Genomic DNA, 22,679 nt, shown 5'->3' on the forward strand with positions numbered 1-22,679 from the left:
TTCTTCTTCTTCTTCTTCTTCTTCTTCTTCTTCTCTTCTTCTTCTTCTTCTTCTTCTTCTTCTTCTTCTCTTCTTCTTCTTCTTCTTCCTCTTCTTATTCAGTCTTATGCAGAGTTTCTACATTCCTGGATGCGGTAGAGGTTTACATTTGGCTCATGTGAACCATTTTTGGCATGGTTTCTATAGTCTGATATTTTTCCTAATAACCAACCACTTTACAAAATATATTGGGTGCCTTTTATCATGGCACCAGCATTAGAGAAGTTGCTATTTCTTTAGTTTAAAATCAACATTTCTGATGCTCAGGATATTTTCATTTTTCTATTTTTTTTCCTTTTGTTAATATAGGCGCAGGAGTGGCTGTGTGGTAAGTAGCTTGCTTACCAACCACATGGTCCCGGGTTCAGTCCCACTGCATGGCAACTTGGGCAAGTGTCTTCTGCTATAGCCTCGGGCTGACCAAAGCCTTGTGAGTGTATTTGGTAAACAGAAACTGTATATATGTATATATATGTATATGTGTGTGTATATTTGTGTGTCTGGTTGTTCCCCCAGCAACGCTTGACAACCGATGGTGGTGTGTTTACGTCCCTGTAACTTAGCTGTTCAGCAAAAGAGTCTGATAGAATAAGTACCAGGCTTACAAAGAATAAGCTCTGGGGTCGATTTGCTCGACTATAAAGGTGGTGCTCCAGCATGGCCACAGTCAAATAACTGAAACAAGTAAAAGAGAATTAATTGCTAGAACAATCCCTTAAAATGCATTTATAGTAAATTCAAAAAAAAAAAAATTAATATTGATTATATGGTGTATCTTACTTCTAGTTTCATATTTAGTAGACATGGCTGTGTGGTTAAGAAGCTTGTTTTCCAACCATATAGCCATGGGTTCAGTTCCACTGCACAACACCTTGGGCAAGGGAATTCTACTATAGCCCTGGGCTGACCAAAGTCTTGTTAGTAGATTTAGTAGATAAAATCTGTGTATGCATATGTATGTTTATATATCTATATCTATCTATCTGTCTTTCTGTTTGTCTATCTATCTATCTATCTATCTATCTATCTATCTATCTATCTCTCTCTATCTATCTCTATCTATCTCTATCTATCTATCTATCTATCTATCTATCTCTCTCTCTCTATCTATCTATCTATCTATCTATCTATCTATCTATCTATCTATCTATCTATATTATGTGTATGTATGTGTTTGAGTGTGTCCTTGTCTAGACATCACATGATAGTTATAACTGATGATGATCATCATATATATATGAAGTTGTTTGTTTCCAGTTTTCTGTGCAAGACATGTCTGGCCATGGGGAAGCATTAATTTCCTCAGAAACAAATGAGGGTTGGTGACAGGAAGGGCTCCAGCTGTAGTATAGAAAAAATGGACATTAAACGATGACAACGACAATGATGATGAAAATGATATTTGTCGCCTATGATTTTGTGGCATCAACTAAAAATATCATTATAATCTCTGATTAAATATATACAATTCACAGCGATAAACAGAGAACCAGAAGAGTCAGCAAATTAATTCTCTGAAATTGTGATTGCCAGAAGCTATGACAGATGTTAGAACATAGCGAGGCCACTGACCTCATCAAATATATTTCTAATCAACTCTTTATAGCTTTTACTTGTTTCAGTCATTGGACTGTGGCCATGCTGGGGCACCGTCTTTAAGGGTTTTAGTTAAACAAATCGCCCCTGGTACTTACTTTTTTCATTCTAAGTCTGGCACTTATTTTATTGGTCTCTTATGGTGAACTGCTAAGTTACTGGGATGTAAATAAACCAATACTAGTTGTCAGCTAGTGATGGTGGGGAAACAAACACATACAAAGACACACTCATACATACACACATACATACATACATACATACATACATACATACATACACACAGATACATACATACATAGATACATACATCATACATACATACACAAACACACACATACATACGCACATACACACATACACATAGATACATACATGCATACATACATCATACATACATGCACACATACACATACATACATACAACATATACATACATACACACACATACATACATACATACAACATACATACATACATACATAGATAAATACATACAGATAGATAAACCTACAAAGTTTCTTGTTTACCAAATTCGTGTCTGGAGTTATAATAGAAAACACTTGCCCAAGGGTGCTGCACATTAAAGATTGAACCTGAAACCACATAGCTGCAAAGTGGGCTTCTTAACTGCACAGTCATGTTTACATCTTCTTATTGAGAACATTTAAGAATCCAGATCCGCTGTTCTGAGAAAAATACCTTACAAAATGTACTCTTCTGTATTAAACATATGGATTATGGTGCTGCTGTTGTCTTCTTCTTCTTCTTCTTCTTTTCTTTTTTCTTATTGTCTTTCTTCTTCTTCTTCTTCTTCTTCTTCTTCTTTCTTCTTCTTCTCTCTTCTTCTTCTCTCTTCTTCTTCTTCTTCTTCTTTCTTCTTCTTCTTATTCTTCTTCTTTTCTTCTTCTCTTCTTCTTCTTCTTCTTCTTTTCTTTCTTCTTCTTTTCTTCTTCTTCTTCTTATCTTCTTCTTCTTCTTCGTCTTTTCTTCGTCTTTCTTCTTCTTCTTCTTCTTCTTCTTCTTCTTCTTCCAATCAGGACTCACGCATTAGCCACAAAGAATAATCTCTCATTCAAGCCTATTCTAAGCTACTAAGAATGCGTGTGGCAACTTGAAGATCCACCCACCACACGTGATAGACTGGTGGTTGCATGGGTGCGAAAGCTACGTTGTCATCCTCATTCTGTAAACGGTGGCTTTTAATGGGTGGAGAGCTGAACCATCCTGGAGTACAGAGGATTCGCAATCTAGACTAGGGTCTGAAAGTTTTACCATACCATAGTGGGTTACACCATGGTTCCTCTGCTTTATGGCAGAAGTAGGAAGAAAGAGCGAGAGAAAATTGTGGTAAAAGAGTACAATAGGGCCCCTCTGGAGCCTCGTGGAGCTTAAGTGTTTTTGCTCATAAACACTCACCATTGCCTCATACATTTCTATCCCAATATTTCTTCTTATTAAGGCGGCAAGCTGGCAGAAACATTAGCAGACCGGCTGAAATGCTTAGTGGTATTTTGTCTGTCTTTATGCTCTGAGTTCAAATTCCGTCAAGGTCGGCTTCACCTACCATCCTTTCAGGGTCGATAAATTAAGTACCTGTTGTGTACTGGTGTCATTCTAATTGACTGGCCCTCTCCTCCAAAATTTTGGGCCTTGTGCCTAGAGTAGAAAAGAATATTTCTTCTTATTAAGGCAGAAACACTAGCACACTGGGAATCGAAACCGCGTTCTTATGACTGTGAGTCCGCTGTCCTAACTACTGGGCCATTGTGCCTCCATTGCTGTTGTTACTGTTGTTGTTGTTGATGCTGTTTACCTTCTAGTCAGCCCTGATTAAATAATGACATGACGCAGCACATTTCAGTTATGACTATCATATATATACAGGGGTTGGACAAAATAATGGAAACGCCTTAAAATTTCAAACAAATTTATTTTACATTATTTACATTCGATGGATATTTGTCCTCATCTTGTTTCGTTGTTAACACAACGTTTCAGCTGATATACCCTCCAGCCTTCATCAGGTGTCTTGGGGAAATTTTGAACCTGGGTTCTCATTCCTAAGGTATTTTTTTATGCTGTTGTTGTTGTTATTATTATTATCATTATCATTATTATTATTAGGAATGAGAACCCAGATTCGAAATTTCCCCAAGACACCTGATGAAGGCTGGAGGGTATATCAGCCGAAACGTTGTGTTAACAACAAACAAGATGAGGACAAATATCTGTCAGCTGTAAATAATGTAAATAATGTAAATAAGTACATAATTCCTCATCTCTTTAATATAGAACTGAAATTTATTTTAATATGGAGTAGGACCGCCTTTAGCAATACAGTTTGGCAATATAAGGAAACAGTTGCATAATCAAATACCTGCACACCTAGAGAACTACGTAGCATGGAAACAATTGTAGGGATTAAAAAATAAATGTCCAACCGTACCCCTTCTTGTTGACTCCAAATTTTTCAATTATGTATGTATGTGTGTGTGCGTGTGTGTGTGTGTGTGTGTGCATGTATGTGCATGTGTCTTTAGCTTTTATCGTTAATTTCCTTCAGTCATTAGACTGCGACCATGCTGGGGCACCACCTTAAAGAAGCTTAATTGAACAAATTGACCCCAGTACTTAGTTTTCTTTATAGGCCTGGTACTTATTTCATTGCTCTTTTGCTGAACTGCTAAGTTACAGGAACATAGACATACCAGCACTGGTTGTTAAGCAAGTGATGGCGGACAAACACAGACCCAAAGACAGATGGACACACGGACACACACACACACACACACCATATATACACAGGCTACTTTCATTTTCCATCTACCAAATCCACAAAGCTATAGTAGAAGACACTTGCCCAAAGTGCCATACAGTGGCACTGAACCCAGTACCATTTGGTTGGGAAGCAAGCTTCTTACCACACAGCCGCGTATATTTTTTTTCACTTAACTAAATTGCTATCTATCAACTGCCTACCATTGCCTCATACATTTCTATCCCAATATTTCTTCTTATTAAGGCGGCAAGCTGGCAGAAACATTAGCAGACCGGCTGAAATGCTTAGTGGTATTTTGTCTGTCTTATGCTCTGAGTTCAAATTCCGTCAAGGTCGGCTTCACCTACCATCCTTTCAGGGTCGATAAATTAAGTACCTGTTGTGTACTGGTGTCATTCTAATTGACTGGCCCTCTCCTCCAAAATTTTGGGCCTTGTGCCTAGAGTAGAAAAGAATATTTCTTCTTATTAAGGCAGAAACACTAGCACACCGGGAGAAATGCTTAGCGGTATTTCGTCTGTCTTTACATTTTGAATTCAAATTCTGTCGAGGTTGACTTTGCCTTTCATCCTTTCTGGGTTGATAAATTAAGTACCAGTAGCATACTGGGGTCGATCTAATCGACTGGCCCCTTCCCCAAAAATTTCGGGCCTTGTGCTTAAAGTAGGAAAGAATATTTTTTCTCATTGCTGTTATTCATCCTACAACTGTAAATATGCCTAGTGTGTGTGTGCATGTGTGAGTGAGTGAGTGTGTGTGTGTGTGTGTGTGGTGTGTGTGTGTGTGGTGTGTGTGTGTGTGGTGTGTAACTAGATAAAAAAATCTGCAAGGATAAACACATTGGTTTGGTTATAGATTCACTGATTGGGGAGAATGGTGGTGGAGGTGAGAGAGGGGGCTTGAGGTAGAGATGCCTGGATGGCACTCACTTGAATACCCCTGTATCTTATTCATCAATGCATACATGCAAAAACTCAAACTCACAGCAAAAGAATACACACAAAAAAATAATACTTGTAAACGAACACAGAGAAACACATACACACACGTGCATACAGCCATGCATGGACACGTGCATTAACAGGTGTCTATGTATAAACAGTTACAATAATTTGTGCATGTGTGTGTGTGTAATAGCTATCTATCTATCTATCTATCTATCTATCTATCTATCTATCTATCTGTTTATTTATTTATCTATTTATCTATCCATTTATCTGTCTGTTTGTCTGTCTATCTATCTATCTATCTATCTATCTATCTATCTATCTATCTATCTATCTATCTATCTATTTATCTATCTTGTCTATCTATTTATCTATCTGTCTGTCTGTCTGTCTGTCTGTCTATCTATCTATCTATCTATCTATCTATCTATCATCTATCCATTTATGTGTCTATCTGTCTATCTATTGATCTATCTGTGTATCTATCTATCTGCCTGTCTGTCTGTCCGTCCATCCGTCTGTCTGTCCATCTATCTATCGATCTATCTGTCAGTGTGTTTGTGTGTCTAGGTGTTTTTGGGCTATCTATTCTATCTATCTATCTATTCTATCTATCCATCCATTTATGTGTCTATCTGTCTATCTATTGATCTATCTGTGTATCTATCTATCTGCCTGTCTGTCTGTCCGTCCATCCGTCTGTCTGTCCATCTATCTATCGATCTATCTGTCAGTGTGTGTGTGTGTCTATGTGTTTGTTTGGCTATCTATCTATCTATCTATCTATCTATCTATCTATCTATCTATCCCTGTATGACTATATATATATATATGTCTTACATCTATCTTATTTCTCTCTGTGTATGTATCTATTTATCTATCTGTATATGTGTGTGTATGTGTACACACACGCACATATTTGTGCATATGCACACTCACATAGGCATACAAATAGATATTGGTCTCAGACTAAAAGAAATAATGGTGGAAATTGAAGTTGTTACATTATATAGAATCAGCCAGCAAGCAAGGAGCGGCTTATCTTGTCCTCTTGCACACTCATAGTAGAACCCTAACTCCCATCCACTCCTCTTTATCATTTACCCTCTGCTCCACTGGTTCCAATTACTAGTTCCATAGTTTGACCAAATAAGCTAAAAATAAACAAATAAATATGAAAAGCAGAAGAAAAATCCCCTCTTTAACTCCCATTTCTTCTTCTTCTTCTTCTTCTCTTCTTCTTCTTCTTCTTCTTCTTCTTCTTCTTCTTCTTCTTCTTCCATTTGTGAAAATCAATATATAACAGAAGTTTTTATTATATTTCTCACTCTATGTATATTTATATAAGGGAGGACTTTACCCATTATTGTCTTCTGTGTGTGTGTGGTGTGTGTGTGTGTGTGTGTGTACGTGTCTGTATCGGGAGACCTAATGTACACATGCTTCATCTACCTCCACAAATATGGTTTTATTGGATTTTGGATTTTCGTATTTGTGCACGTCCTTCCTTCAGAACACATACACCCTTATTACTCATGATATTCATGATTCTGATAAACACACACACACACACATACAATACATATATATTCATACATATTTATATACTTCTATATATGTGTAAACAAACAAATATATATATATATATATACACACACATAACTACACACATATATATATATATATATATATAATATATATATAATGTATGCTACTACCTACAACCTGCTACAAAGCCTTCACAAGAGTAAAAAGGAGAGACAGAAACAGACAGAAAAAAGGAAAATGTCCCTTGCATTTGAAAACTATGGAAATATTTTTTTATAAATTTCATTTAATTTTTCCACAATTAAATTGTTTTTCATACTTTACACTTAGTTAAAAAGTTGCAAAGACTGTAAGCGGTACTAAAATGTTCTTCATGATAAAATTATTGTAGCATATTCATTGTGTCTTGCAACCTTTTCAATAGTCTTGACTCTCAAGACTATTGAAAAGGTTGCAAGGCGCAACAAAAATTTTAGGAAAATAAAAATAAGAAATAAGTGGAAATTTTACCAGTGAGTGTGTTAAATTATAAGGCACAAAAAGAAAATGACTCTCCCCAGATACAACAGAATATTATTATTATCATCATCATCATCATCATTATTATTATTATTATTATTATATTATTATTATTATTATTATTATTATTATTATAGACATCACACAGTATACAATGTTGTGAGGTTGTTGATTGAAAATATTGTTTGTACTGTCTGTCAAGCCACAACAAGGACCTCAGACAGACAGTACTTTACGAAATATGTGTGCAGTTCCAAGTAATGCCGACTTAAGTACCTGTTGTGTACTGGTGTCATTCTAATCGACTGGCCCTCTCCTCCAAAATTTTGGGCCCTGTGCCTAGAGTAGAAAAGAATATTTCTTCTTATTAAAGTGTTGAGCTGGCAGAAACACTAGCACACTGGGAGAAATGCTGAGCGGTATTTCGTCTGTCTTTACATTTTGAATTCAAATTCTGTCGAGGTTGACTTTGCCTTTCATCCTTTCGGGGTCGATAAATTAAGTACCAGTTGCGTACTGTGGTCAATCTAATCGACTGGCCCCTTCCCCCAAAATATTTTCAGGCCTCTTGCCTAGATTGTAGGGTATTTCTAAGGTTTTCAGATGTTTTTTCAGATTGGGTGGTATTGAACTCAATGCTCCAATGACAATAGGGATAGCCTTTATGTTTGACTCTCATAGTTGCCACATCTTAGCAATCTCAATTCTCAGGTCTCCATATTTATCAACCTTTTCTCTTTCTTTCATGATGATATGTTGATCTCCTGGCACTGCCATGTCAATTATTAAGCACTCTTGTTTGTCTCTCCTAAAGGTTACTATATCCAGCCTTCAATGCTCTGACACCTTGTCTGCATGGAAATCAAAATCCCAGAGGATTTTTGCCTTCCTTATTTTGTACATTACCTTTTCCGGTGTATGTTGGTACCAAGCACCTGTAACCTCATATCCATACTTATGGCATAGTAGCCAGTGGAGGTTTTGGGCTACCTTGTTGTGTCTACGCTTGTATTCTTTCTGCGCAAGACTTTCACAAGCACTAGCAATGTGAGTCACACTTTCAACCTTCTTCCCACACATTCTGCAGAGGTCCGATGCACTTGTGTTATATATATTATTTTTCACTGAGTTGGTATTCAATGCCTGGTCCTGGGCAGCGATGATTAGGTTTTCAGTATTCTTTTTTAGGTCACCCTTGTTGAGCCAGCTTCATGATGCTTCCTAGTCTTTTAATTTGTTGGTTTCATGATGGAACTGACCATGTAATTCCATACAGAGCAGGGTTTACTATTATCATTATTTTAACTATTATTATTAAGGTGGTAAGCTGGCAGAATTGTTAGCACATGGGACGAAATGCATACCAGTATTTCGTCCTTCTTTATGTTCTGAGCTCAAATTCTGATGAGGTTGATTCTGCCTGTCATCCCTTTTGCAGTTGATAAAGTAAGTACCACTTGAGCATTGGGATTGATGTCATTGACTTACCCGCTCCCCACAAATTTCAGGCCTTGTGCCTATATTAGAAAGGATTATTATTATTATTATTGTTAGTACACTGGGCAAAATGCTTAGCGGTATTTCATTTGTCTTTATGTTTTTAGTTCAGATTCCTTTGAGATTGACTTTGCCTTTCATCCTTTTGAGGTCGATAATTAAGTACCAGTCATGCACTGGGGTTGATGTGATTGACTTACCTCCTCCCACAAATTTTCTGGTCTTGTGCTTATAGCAGAAAGGATTATTATTATTATTGTTATTATTATTATTATTATTATTATTATTATTATTATTATTATTATTATTATTATTGTTATTATTATTTAAGGTGGTGAGCTGGCAGAATTGCTAGCATGCCGGGTGAAATTCTTAGTGGCTGAGGTTGACTTTATCTTTGTATTTCATCCTTTCGGGGTCAATAAATTAAGTACCAGTGGAACACTGGGGTCGTTCTAATCAACTGGCCCTCCTCCCTGCAAAATTTCAGGCCTCTTGCCTATAATAGAAAGGATTGTTATTATTATTGTTATCATCATTATTATTATTATTATTATTATTATTATTCAGTAGTTTTTTTTTTATAGCGTGCTTCACTTCACTACCGAGCGCAGCTCTGTGTGCCTTGGGTATGTGCTGTGATTTGTTGTGATGCTCTGATGGTATTGTATGGAAAGTGTCTGCGTAGGATGTGTGCAGTGCCTAGTAGTGCAATTTTCTGTATGTTATATGTGTTTGTAAGTTCCTGGTGTTTTGTTATGTATTTGTCTGAATATTTTTTTTCATGCCTAATGCACCTACTATGATAGGAATTGTTTCTGTTTTCAGATTCCACATTCTAGTTACCTCTATTTCCAGGTCTTTGTATTTTGAGAGTTTCTCCATTTCTTTTAGAGACACGTTGTCATCTGTCGGTATTGATACATCTATTATTATCATTATTATTATTATTATTATTATTATTATTATTATTATTATTATTATTATTATTATTTAAGGTAGCAAGCTGGCAGAATCATTAGCATGCTGGGTGAAATTCTTAGCAGTATTCACCCATCACTACATTCTAAGTTCAAATTCTGCCAAGGTCAACTTGCTTTTCATCTTTTCGGGATAAATAAATTAAGTACCAGTCAAGTACTGCAATCGATGTGATTGACTATCCCGCTCCCTTAAAATTCTGGGCCTTGTGCCATGACTAGTGACTGAGATCTTTGGAAATATGCAGTGCGTGAGAAGACCCGGCAAGCCATGTGAGACTATAATCTTTGGCCTATGCCAGGGGTGTAACCAGCCCACTTATGCATACCTTTCCTACATTAGACACTAAACTCTGCTTGCGAAGACCTGTTGAGGCAAGTGAAATCGAAATCAAATCAAATTCGCAAATTTGATAACTGGCACCTGTGCCAGTTGAGCGCTAAGAGCACCATCCGAGTGTGATCACTACCAGAGCAGCTGACTGGCTTCAGTGCTAGTGGCATGTAAAAAGCGCTATTCAAACCTGATCGTTACCAGCGTTGCCTTATTGACACATGAAAAATATTCAAGCAAGGTCATTGCCAGTGCCGCTGGACTGGCTGCTGTGCTCGTGGCATAAAAAAACACCACTTGAGCATGGCTGTTGCCAGTACCACCTGACTGGCCCCCATACTGGTGGCACATAAAAGCACCCACTACACTCTCGGAGTGGTTGGTGTTAGGAAGGGCATCCAGCTGTAGAAACTCTGCCAGATCAGATTGGAGCCTGGTGCAGCCATCTGGTTTGCCAGTTTCCGTCAAAATGTCCAACCCATGCTAGCATGGAAAGCGGGCGTTAAACGATAATGATGATGATGATGATGATTATTATTATTACTATTATTATTATTATTATTGAGAAATTTTCTTAGACTTCCTGCTTTTTGGAACTTATATCAATGTAGATCTATATCTTTTTATCAATAAGGAAATTTTTTTTCTTTTTTCTTTTCCCCTTTGGGAATCCATATGTTTCTTAGATGATGCCAACAACTATTTTAGTGCCAAAAGAGTAAAAGAGTAAAATTCTGGTGCAATAAGTCTTCACTTGAACTCTGAAATTAAATTTTACCTGTTATTAATTCTGTCTCTGTCAGTAATATGATATTCAAGTAATGATGCAAAAATGGCCACAGGCTGCTCTCAATATCATTTCGTGACTATTATAGAATTTTAGTATTTTTAGAGGGTCAGCGTATATATGCGTGTGTGTCTGTATTTTGTATATGTGTGTGTGTGAGTATGTGTGTTTATGATAGATATGTGTGTGTGTATTGGGGTGGTTAAATAATTTAACATTCCAACAGAAAGTAAAGGGATTAGCTTCTGTGTCTTTATTCTCTCTCTCTCTTTCTCTTTCTCATGCTTTTTTGTTCCTTTCTATCTTTCTTTTTCTCCCTTCTTTCTTACTGTGTTTCTTTCTTTCCTTCTTCCCGTTCATTCTTTCTTTCTGTCTTTGTTTCTTTTTTTGTTTTTCTCTTTCTTCCTTCATTCCTTCCTTCCTTCCTTCCATTCACAAAAACCCCAGCTGCTGTAGAGTCGATGAACGAGTCTCTTCATGGTTGCCTGACTTGCTAGAAACAGCAGCCAAATCTCATACCATACTCTGACATCTTAACTGGAAGATCTCCTTTGTTAGTCTATTTGTAGACACAACTGGGTGCAGGTATGGCTATGGGGATGTGTTTATAATGTTTCCCATGTGGGCCTGGGGTCAATCAGACTGCATGGCACCTTGGCCAAATGTCTTTTACTATAGCCCTGGGCCAACATCAGCTTTGTGAGCAGATTTGGTTGACAGAAACTGAAAAAAGCCTATTTTATTTACGTACATACACAATATATGATGGCTGTCCACTTGTGACTGCGTGAGACCATTGCTGACCTTCAGAAACATTGTGCGCTCTAGGACTAACTTATATTTTGCATTTGTGGCTCTATTGGTGGCTAATGTGCTCTGCTCTGGACAAGCATAAATGACTGCAAACATTGCAAACCAAGCTTTTCCCCATTCACTATACCAGCAGTACACTTTCGAGCAGCACATTTAAGTTTTTCAAGCAGAATACGTGCTCTCTCAAAGGTGTCGACCCCCTCCTTAACCTGCTTCCTCCATCTGTGGCGATGACAGGCATTGCTCTCCCAGTCAGTTTCCTGAATATCACAGGCCTTTAATGAGGACTTGACACAGTCCTTAAATTACAGCCATGGTTTCTGCCGGGGTCTCTTTCTGTTCACAAGTTCCCCATATAGCATCTGCTTAGGGATCCTGCTATCCTTCATAATACATACATACATGCATGCATGCATTAGAATCTGGATGAACTGGGATTTTCAGAAAGAGAAATCAACCGACTAATTTGTACATTACAAGTGCAATCTGTGAGGGGAACAGTAAAAATATGCAAGACATTTCTCAAGTTCCAAATGTGAATTTGTCTGTGTTAACTACATCCCAAAGCTGGAGCTTATATCTTTGTTGGAAACCGGCTCCCTTCTCAATGGAAGATTTATAAAGATGAAAAAATTGAAGAGACATTCACACACACACACACACACACACACACACACACACACATACATACATATGTATACATATTAAAAATGAAGAAGGCCAGTTTATGGGATTACCATAAAATATTTTTAAGAGGTCTTGGGAACAGGTTTTGGGACCTGACAATATGCCATAAAGCTAAACCCTTTATGGACAGGAAACCTAAGGTAATCCCATAAACTGTCGCTTCCCTCTTTTTTAATATATACTACTCTACATCTTAGAGTGTGCTTCTTCTTTCAGATTTATGTTTTTTACAGACGATTCTCATACACCCCCCCCCACACACACATTTTATCTTATACTTATTTCAGTCTTTAGACTGCAACCTGGCTGGGGCACCTCCTTGAAGAATTTTTATTTGAATGTTTTGACCTCAGTACCATTTTCTTTTTTAAGCCTAGTACTGGTTCTATTGGGGATGTAAACACTCCAACACCGGTTAAATGGTAGTGGAGGACAAACACAGACACTAATGCACACAAACACATATGACATACTTCCATAAAGTTTCCATCTCCCACAATCACTTACATGGCATTAGTTCACTCGGTTATAGTAGAAGACACTTTGTCCAAGGTGCCATGCCATGGGACTGAACCTGAAACCATGTGGTTGCAAAGTGAGCCTCTTAACCACACAGCCATGACAGTGCCTTATAGCTAAAAAGAAAATAAGAAAAAGAAAAAGAAAACAGAATCAATTAATCAATGGTTTTCAAAATCACAGAATTGAGAAGGTGAGCAAATGTTGAACGAGAGGGTAAAATAAGGGACGTAACTCTTATAAACCTAAACATTTAAGCATCAGGCTCTTCTAAAGAAGGAGAGAAAAGATAAGTATCGGGACGAGAAAAAGAAAGGGGGGTTGAATATGTCATGTACTAAATGGGGTTTGTGAAAGCAAATTAAATATTAATCTAAGCGTTTTTATCTAATATTGTGATATAGTAATATATGTATGTATATGAGATTAATATTAAACAGATCTTATTGTAGTTTTCAGAGATTTCAATGAGATTTTTGTAGATATAAATTAACTGATGAAAATGTAAATAAAGATTTTAAAGTAATTTAAGATAGGAAATTAATTTGTGGAGATATGTATAAATATTGAAAGTTTATAGCCAAAATTATATATAATTACATACATACGTATATCTATATATATAGATATAGATATAGTTATAGATATACATACATACATATATATTATATATATATTATATATATATATATATATATATATATATATACACACGCATATACATATATATATATATGTATGTATATAAAAGTACAGAAGGTAGGGGAAAAAAAAAATATCTTGGAACAGAATAGCAACTGAACTAAAACGGATATTAGTGGGAAATGCCATCTGTGGGAAATTAATGAAATTAAGGGGAGATAAACTGTAATATTTTATGTGTAAAATTAAATAATCTGAAATTAGTAGGCATTGAATTAGCTGCAAGCAGGGTGAAATAAGAAAAGGCTTGGTAGAAAAAAAATGGAAAAGAAGTGGAGTTATATGCGAATGTGTAGAGCTGCATTGTTGTGGATGAGAAAAAAAAAGAGATGAGTCATTCTGATATTTCAATATAGGTACAGGAGTGATTGTGTAGTAAGAAACATGCTTACCAACCACATGGTTCTGGGTTCAGTCCCACTGTGTGGCACCTAGGGCAAGTGATTTCTACTATAGCCTTGTGAGTGGATTTGGTAGATGGAAACTGAAAGAAGCCTGTCATTTGTATATATATATAGATGTGTGTGTGTGTATATATATATATATATATATATATATGTATTTGTGTGTCTTCGTTTGTAACCTCCCCACCATCACTTGACAACTGATGTTGGTGTGTTTACGTCCCCATAACTTAGTGGTTAGAGAGTGATAGAATAAGTTCTAGGCTTTAAAAAAAAAGTCCTGGGGTCAATTTGTTCGATAAAGGCAGTGCTCCAGCATGGCCACAGTCAAAGTGACTGAAACAAGTTAAAGAATAAAAGAATTATATATATTATATATATATATATATATATATATATATATAAAGCAACAAGCTGGGACTAATGTTATTGCTTTGGTAAAAATGCTTAGTGGTATTTCTTCCAGTTTTGCATTCTGGGTTCAAATTCCACCGAAGTTGACTTACAGCTGTAGAAACTCTACCAGATTGGAGCCTGGCGCAGCCATCTGTTCACCAGTCCTCAGTCAAATCGTCCAACCATGCTAGCATGGAAAGCGGACGTTAAACGATGATGATGATGATATATATATATATATTATATACATATACATACACACACACACACACACATATATATATATATATATATATATATATATATATATATATATATATATATATGGTTCTAGGTAAATTCCACTACAGTAAATACCATGACAATAAATTTCATTATAGGTAATATAAATACATTTTAGATCACATTTTATTCACACATTAAGATAAAAATGATGGCAAGTACATAAAAATGGATAAAGAATATGAATACATTTTAGCTCACATTTTATTCACATATTTGCATAAAAATGATGGTGAGTACATAAAAATAAAGTTATGAAAAAAAGTTATTATATTTGAAGAAGATTCTTTTCTGACAAATTGTGTGCAATATTTCTTAGAAATTTTTCAGTCTGATAATTTCCAACTAGCTTCTTAATCATGCATCAATCATTTGATTTTTTTTTTTTTTTTTTTTTTTTTTTTTTTGGTTTTCAACCCCCATGTCGAATGTGTGCAATTTTCATCTGGCTTAAGCCTACTTTAGTCTGAAGAGTATTGCAAAGTTTCCACAAATTTGGATGTGTGGATGTTATTGATGACTGCAAAGTGTTGTGGAACCCTTCTACCAAATTATTTGCTCTTGGCAAGTCATTTAAAATGCAGTCATTCATATTCCAGAGTTGGATAAGAAATTCTGGGGTTTCTCTTCATAAACGAAGACCACGTCCCTTTACAGTCTCAATGTATGAATTCTCAAAATAAGTGATAAACTCAGAAGGGATGCTTTCATCGTCAGACAAATCTTTAACTCCATTGACAACACCTTCAATTGGTAAAAATGCTAAAGCACAAAAAGACTTAAGTTTAAGCTGAAAACTTTCATCCATGTTGTATCTCCTACTCTCACCAAGTGCACATATTTTCTACCAAATATACTGTCTCAGATGAAAAACACACCCAACTACTTCTAAATGTGGAAATACTCAAATGTGGAAATACTCTAAATATGGAAATACTCAAATGAATAATGGAGAGCTTTTTCCAAAGTCCATGAAATAGGTCACAGGTCAACAATTTGCCCTTAAATCCCACACAGCAGACAGAACACGATGATATGAGGATTCTTATTTGTCAAGAAGTAAGGCAAATAACCTGGGCACACTTGATCCTCCAATGATGATACGTAGCCTGAAAAGCTGACACCACAAACTAGAAGATACCTTAAAAGTCCCATCACAGGCCCAATTTTCAGAGCTTTCTAGATCATCCAGTCCTTTTTCTGAGGAAAAAACAAAAATTCTGTCCGAGTCACCAATGCCTCTGTCAAAGACCAAAAACAAGGACCCATTTTCTAAGTACTTAACTGCATCAGGAATTTCAAACCCTGAACGATTAGTTGGAAGTGCTGGGATTCCTAAAGCATGCTGCCTCCAGTTACGTCTGTTACATGAAAATCCAGGAATACTTTGCAACAATAATTGTGCTTCCTCGTCGAGATTTTGTACAGCAGTAGCTATTACTTCCCGTGAAGATACTGTGCTTGTTCTCATTACTTCACTTTTCATTGAATTAACTGCCTTTCAGGCATTAATGTATGCACTGCTTGCTGAGTGATTATGGAAGCCTGTTGAAAAAATAACTTCTGGTATACTGGAGTTGAAAGTTGTACGTAGTCTAGCCTGGCAACCTTTGTAAAAACGTTCACGATGCCAATATACTTTACGTATATATGATTCTCTTTGTCACAAAACTTACCTTTGTTCTTCTCTGATATTATAAATGTTGCCATGGTTGAGGGTTTCAAAGTTCAAAGTTAAACTGAACAGAAAAAAATTAGCAGTACAGTGAAATTCAATTAAAAATTGAGTAACAATGGCATAAACTTATACTTTAGCTAACGACTAATTAGTTGAGAAATGTGTAATTAGTTTTCTATAGATCGTTTACTGTAGTTGAATTTACCTTAGTTAAATATGCTGCAGTGAATTTTACTTATAGTGCAATTTTCTGAGTGGAATTTACTGGTCATGATATATATATATATATATATATATATATTGAAAATGGGGAAGGCTGGTTTATGGGAATACCTTAGGTTTCCCGTCCATAAAGGGTTTAGCTTTATGGTGTATCGTCAGATCCCAAAACCTGCTCGCTCAAGACCTCTTAAAATATATGTATGTGCATATATATATATATATATATATATAGAGAGAGAGAGAGAGAGAGAGAAAGAGAGAGAGAGAAACACATACTCACACACAATTGTCTTCCACACAGTTTCCATCTATGAAGCTTGGAGAATCATTAGTGTGTCAGGAAAAATGCTTCTTCTGAGTTGAGATTCCATTGAAGTTGACTTCACCTTTCAGCTTTTCAGGATCAATTAAATTAGTATCACTTGAGCCCTAGGGTAGATGTATAATTGTCTGGTCCTCTCCACCAAAGTTTCAGGTCTTGTACCTATAGCAAATCAGTAGAAAGGAAAATGAATACATATAGTTGTTATGTTTACAGAAATTAATATTTGAATTGACTCATGATTCAAATAATGGTTAGACAGATAGGAAGAATAAGCAGAAGTTGGAATGGGTTGGATTGTTCCACAGGATGTGGTGAGTCAGAAGACAGCATCAAGCTCTGCTGTCTACTTTGGAATGGATTCTACTGCCAGATACTCTTTCTAATGACAACTGTTTTACAGAGGGTACCAGGTGCTTTTTACATGGCACCAGCACCTTTGAGGTCACCAAATATCTTGCAAGACCAGACTCCTCAACTGAGGCATGAGTGAGTTGTACTGAGGGTCAGAAATAGATGTCTTGCAGTAGAGAAGAAACATGGCTTCCGCATATGAGGAGGAAGAGGGAGAGAGAGGAGAGTGAAAGAGGAAGGAAAGAGAGGGAGGAAAGAGATGAGAAGATGAAGATGCGATGAGGGCATACACCAAAGTTACAGGGAGATGTATATAAAAATATATAACCTGAGATATTTGTGTATAAGTTGGCATTAATAGATAGACATGCTTTATGGCTGGATAACCTTTCTGCTGCCAATCTTTTTAGCTGTTGCTTATGACATGACATGGTATACCCAGTGGTTAGAGTGTTGCATTCACGACTATGAGTTCATGGTTTCAATTCCCAGACCAGCCATACTTTGTGTTCTTAAGCAAAACACTTCATTTCACATTGCCCCAGTCCAATCAGCTGTAAACGAGTAACTTTGCAATGGATTGGTGTGCAAGTGGCACAGGAGTAGCTGTGTGGTAAGAAACTTGCTTTCCAACCACATGGCTCTGGGTTCAGTCCCACTGTGTGGCACCTTGGGCAAATGTTTTCCACTATAGCCTCTGACTGACCATAGCCTTGTGAGTGAATTTGGTAGATGGAGACTGAAAGAAGCCTGTCATGTACACGTGTGTGTGTGTGTGTTTGTGCTCTTAACATTGCTTGACAACCGATGTTGGTGTGTTTACGTCCCTGTAACTTAGCAATTTGGAATAAGTGCTAGGCTTACAAAGAATAAATCCTGGGGTCGATTTGTTCGACTAAAGGCGGTGCTCCAGCATGGCCACAGTCAAATGACTGAAACAAGTTAAAGAATGAAAGAACATACTTACAAACACTGTGGGATTGAACCTGAAACAGGGTTATTGGGAAGTAAACTTCCTCACTGTATAGTTACACCTGTGCCTATTTGTAAATGTATGTGTATATACATACATAGATGCATATATATATATATATATATATATAACGGGAAGCTTTATGAAAATAGACAAAAGACGAAGGCAGGTGGAATGTATATATATATATATACACACACACACATATATACACAACCACATGCACAAAATAAATATATGTGTGGATCTACATTCATAAATACGTACACCCCAAAACAGACTATGTATATGTGTATGCGTGTGTTTGTGTGTGTCCGTTTACATATATACACACCTACGCTGATAGCTACACACACACACACACACACACACATGCACACTTATATATATACATCTACATATACAAATGCATGCATGTGCATGCAATTATAATGCAGAATAAAAGTAGACTCTCAAATATTACATATCCATCTCGCCATAGATTTAATTTCCTATTTTAAATTACTTTTAAGTCTTATTTATTCGTATATTTATTTCTATCTCTATCTGGTTTTCGAACTAAGTAAATCTGCAAATCTCATGAAATTCTCAGTAAACTATCACAAGTGTTATTTTTATAAAAAAAAAATTTTTTATGAAATATATAATCTCATATACGTATATTACTATATGATAACACCTCATAAACAGATTTGCAATAATATTTTTAATTCGCTTACACAAACACTGTTAAGTTCACGACACATATTCTCTCATCTTCTTTCTTTTCTCCATCCTCATTTTTAACTCTTCTCTCTGTCTCTTCATAAACTAATTTCTAAATGCATAAATGTATAAGAGCAGCCTCTCTAACTCTACACCATCACACAACATTAGCTACCTCTCCATCATTTATAGATTTTCGAAAACCATCTGTTAATTTATTCTGGAACATTTTTTTTGCCTGTAGCTTACATATAACTAATTTCAACTACAAGCCTTTATTACTACGCTCCACCCCACCTCATTTAAAATAACTCTAACTTCTTTCATTTTACTTTTAACTTCCTACCATTAATTAAAATATATGTCATCTCTCTCTTAGCTGTAATAATATTTCTTTATATATTTTGTATATACATATTGCTCTTTTACTTCTACTTGTTTCAGTCATTTGACTGCGGCCATGCTGGAGCACCGCTTTTTAGTTGAATAAATCAACCCTAGGACTTACTCTTTGTAAGCCTAGTACTTATTCTATCGGTCTCTTTTGCCAAACCACTATGTTACAGGGACATAAACACACCAACATTGGTTGTCAAGCAATGTTGGGGATACAGATACCAACACATGAACATCTAATACATACATACATACATATATATGACGGGCTTCTTTCAGTTTCTATTTACCAAACCCACTCACAAGGTTTTGGTCAACCCGATGCTATAGTAGAAGACACTTGCCCAAGATGCCATGCAATGCGACTGAACCCAAGACCATGTGGTTGAGAAGCAAGCTTCTTACCACACAGCCATGCCTACACCTCATACATAAATACATACATAATCCAACAAGAACCAAATGCATTTTAATAAACATCTTTGAGCATGTTCTTGTTAAGCTTTCTTATGAGATTATTCCATAAATCTGTTTTGTGCTTTGATAACTACTTCAATGTGGTACCAGATGTGATGATATGAATTAGTTTCCATTTAATCCTTTTGATACCAATCTGTCTGAAACTGCCTCTGGCTCTGTAGTACAAATGTCTTGTTTTCATAAGTTTTAAATTAAAATCTTCCACCAAACCTTAGTTGCAATTTATGTTTCTAACACTAGCTTAATGATAACTAAGTTATTTTACTAAATTCTTTGTTATATTTAAAATGAATTGAAAGAAACAGAGAGCATCTCAACAGAAATATGGTAACAAAAGGGTTAAAATATATAGTAGAGAAACAATTCTTAACCCCTTCACTCTGTAGTACAAATGTTTTGTTTTCAAAAGTTTTGAATTAAAATCTCCCACCAAACCTTAGTCACAATTTATGTTCCTAACACCAGCTTAATGACAACTAAGTTACTTTACTAAATTCTTTGTTATATTTAAAATTAATTGAATGATACACAGAATATCTCAACAGAAATCTGGTAACAAAAGGGTTAAACAATACTCCAAATGTAGTAGTCCATGGGATTTAAATCTTGTGAGTTTGAGGACCACAAGTATGGTGTTACATGATCATATGTAAAGGTTGTCTGACAGCCATTCTTAGCTTACCTGGGTTTTGTGAATATGTGCTAAATTTTGTTAAACTTCCTATCCCCTTCCACTGCATAATTCATCCATTGAACACATCAACATATTCATCAGCATTAATGCTAAGATTTAGTGGAAAAGATGTGAGTTAGCATGACCATGACATGACCTTCATTATTCTCTAAGACCATCATAGTTGCTAGAAACTTTGTGTGAATCACTCTAGTGACATCAGGAGGGTCTGCACATAATCAGCTTTCGTTTCTCTTGTCTTGAATTTTGGTCTTGATCAAAGTGTTTATCATCAGAGAAGAATCAAAGCATGCCATGTTCATGAGGGCTTTTAACCTTGTTAAGTTACTTACTGGCAAGGACCAAATGGTTTTTCTGTGTCTTTGCACACATGAATTGGCTTCTCCTCAGCAAATATGATTTGCATCAAATGTCTTCATGCACCATCACATTTGATGCAAATAGGGAATCTGAAAGAAATAAAGCAAAACTCATTCAATTGGTTTCAAGAAAGTAATATGCTGATAATTAAGTAAACTCCAATACTCCTTGCATCAGCCATTATTCTCCATTGAAAATTACTTGGTATCAGCATACATGGTCTGATCAAAAAGTATCCGAACTGTTGCTATAGTAACGAAGCTAAAGCACACAGAGTGAAGCCACTTGGCACAGATTGACCATGCTGTGCATGTGCACTAAGTTTTAACATTCTAGGTCACTTCCGCTGTTTATAGCGGTACTTGGACGGAAGGTGTGTAGCGTGTGATTAACATATTGACCATGACAGAAAGTTGAGCAGAGAATCTGCATTAAATTTTTCCAAAAGCTTGGCGATACCAGCTCAGAGGCCTACGCAAAGTTTTCAAAAAGTTTTCTTCATTCTTGACACAATCAAGGAGATCTTGTGCAACTGAAACCCGAGTGTCTTTCTGGTCAGCTGAAAGCAGATTTAGCACAAACTTGACAGATATATGTCTCATAACCAAATCTTTAGTGATAATGGACTGAACTGAACTGAACTCTAACTAATCTGCACATTCTCTGATAACTCAAGGATGGTGATTTGATGATTTCTCCTTGCAGCTGCATGAACATCTGCAATGTTTTTCTCAGTTCTGTTGGTTGTGGGTCTCCCATAATGTTCATCAATATTGACATTCTTTCAGCTATCTTAGAAACATCTGACCACTTGTACACTTGTGTGCAGCTCATACACTTCTCTCCATATACTTTCTGCAACCTTGCGTAGGCCTCTGAGCAGGTATCACCATGACAGCTTTCTCTCTCATGGTCAAAGCAACGATCACATGCTACACACCTTCCTTCCAAGCACTGCTGTAAACAGCAGACATGAGCTAGAACATTAAAACTTTGTACATATGCACAGCAAAGTTCAAGGTCAGTCTTTGCCAAGCAGCTTCACTCTGCACACTTTAGCTTTGTTATTATGGCAACAGTCTGGATACTTATTGATCAGACCACATATACCATCCTTTTGCTAATACTCTCTTTTACTCTTTTACTTGTTTCAGTCATTTGGCTGTGGCCATGCTGGAGCACTGCCTTTAGTCAAGCAAATCAACCCCAGGACTTATTCTTTGTAAGCCTAGTACTTATTCTATCGGTCTCTTTTGCCAAACTGCTAAGTTACTGTGACATAAAAACACCAGCCATTGGTTGTCAAGCGATATATATACATATATACTATGGGCTTCTTTCAGTTTCCGTCTACCAAATCCACTCACAAGGCTTTGGTTGGCCCAAGTGGGACTGAACCCGGAACCATGGGGTTGGTAAGCAAGCTACTTACCACACAGCCACTCCTACGCCTATAGTTTATAGTTTTAGTTACTAGCATAGCCATGTGGCTCAGTGGTTGGGATATTCAGCTCACAATCATAAGGTCATGAGTTCAATTCTCAGTGGCACATTTTGTTCTTGAACAAATCACTTTATTTCATGCTGCTCCAGTTTATCTCAACTGGCAAAAATCCGTTGTACAAGTAATTCAAAATGGCCAGCCTTGTGTGACACATTCTGT

At 36.4% G+C, this 22,679-nt stretch overlaps 1 protein-coding gene across 1 annotated transcript in view; it reads left to right on the top strand.

Moving 5' to 3' along the window:
- Window positions 1-22,679, top strand: part of LOC115220945 (alanyl-tRNA editing protein Aarsd1) — a 584,344-nt gene that overhangs the window by 447,343 nt on the left and 114,322 nt on the right. The gene's annotated exons all lie outside the window — the stretch shown is intronic.

This window comes from Octopus sinensis, linkage group LG17 (genome assembly GCF_006345805.1).
Source record: "Octopus sinensis linkage group LG17, ASM634580v1, whole genome shotgun sequence".
Taxonomy (NCBI): Eukaryota; Metazoa; Mollusca; class Cephalopoda; order Octopoda; family Octopodidae; genus Octopus; species Octopus sinensis.